General features: G+C 35.4%; 1 protein-coding gene across 1 annotated transcript in view; it reads right to left on the reverse strand.

Moving 5' to 3' along the window:
- LOC117120294 (zinc finger protein PLAG1-like) overlaps nucleotides 1–128 on the reverse strand; it is a 6,128-nt gene extending 6,000 nt beyond the window's left edge. Inside the window, exon 1 of the mRNA XM_033265309.1 lies at nucleotides 59–128. The gene's annotated coding sequence lies outside the window, so the exon portion shown is untranslated. The remainder of the gene's footprint in view (nucleotides 1–58) is intronic.
- Between the last annotated feature and the right edge of the window lie 242 nt (nucleotides 129–370).

Here is a 370-nt window from a genome sequence, read left to right on the forward strand (position 1 = left end):
AAGTCTTAATGACTGAGTTCGACTATAAACTATTTTGTAGAATTACTACAGGTCCTACCTTACTTAACACTAACTTCGGGATTTCCCAGTTCTAAACTTCATGAGATCCAGAGCTCAACTACTACATGTCTTGGGCGATGGGTCTTAAGATCCCAACCCAGCTATTTTTCGATAGCCAATCGGCTCCCAGCATTAGGGAGTGGCCTAATATATTTATAATAGGGGGGTGGGCTGCACCATTTTGTTACAATATTATATTTTTGCCTTTCACATATCATAACATAAGATAAATTATATATAACAAAGCAACCAAATTAAATGTTAAACATGAAATATCACACCTCATTTCCATCTCTCTTTTCTAAAAATA

This window comes from Anneissia japonica, unplaced genomic scaffold (assembly GCF_011630105.1).
Source record: "Anneissia japonica isolate Jap-2015-1 unplaced genomic scaffold, ASM1163010v1 scaffold284947_len354889_cov159, whole genome shotgun sequence".
Lineage (NCBI taxonomy): Eukaryota > Metazoa > Echinodermata > Crinoidea > Comatulida > Comatulidae > Anneissia > Anneissia japonica.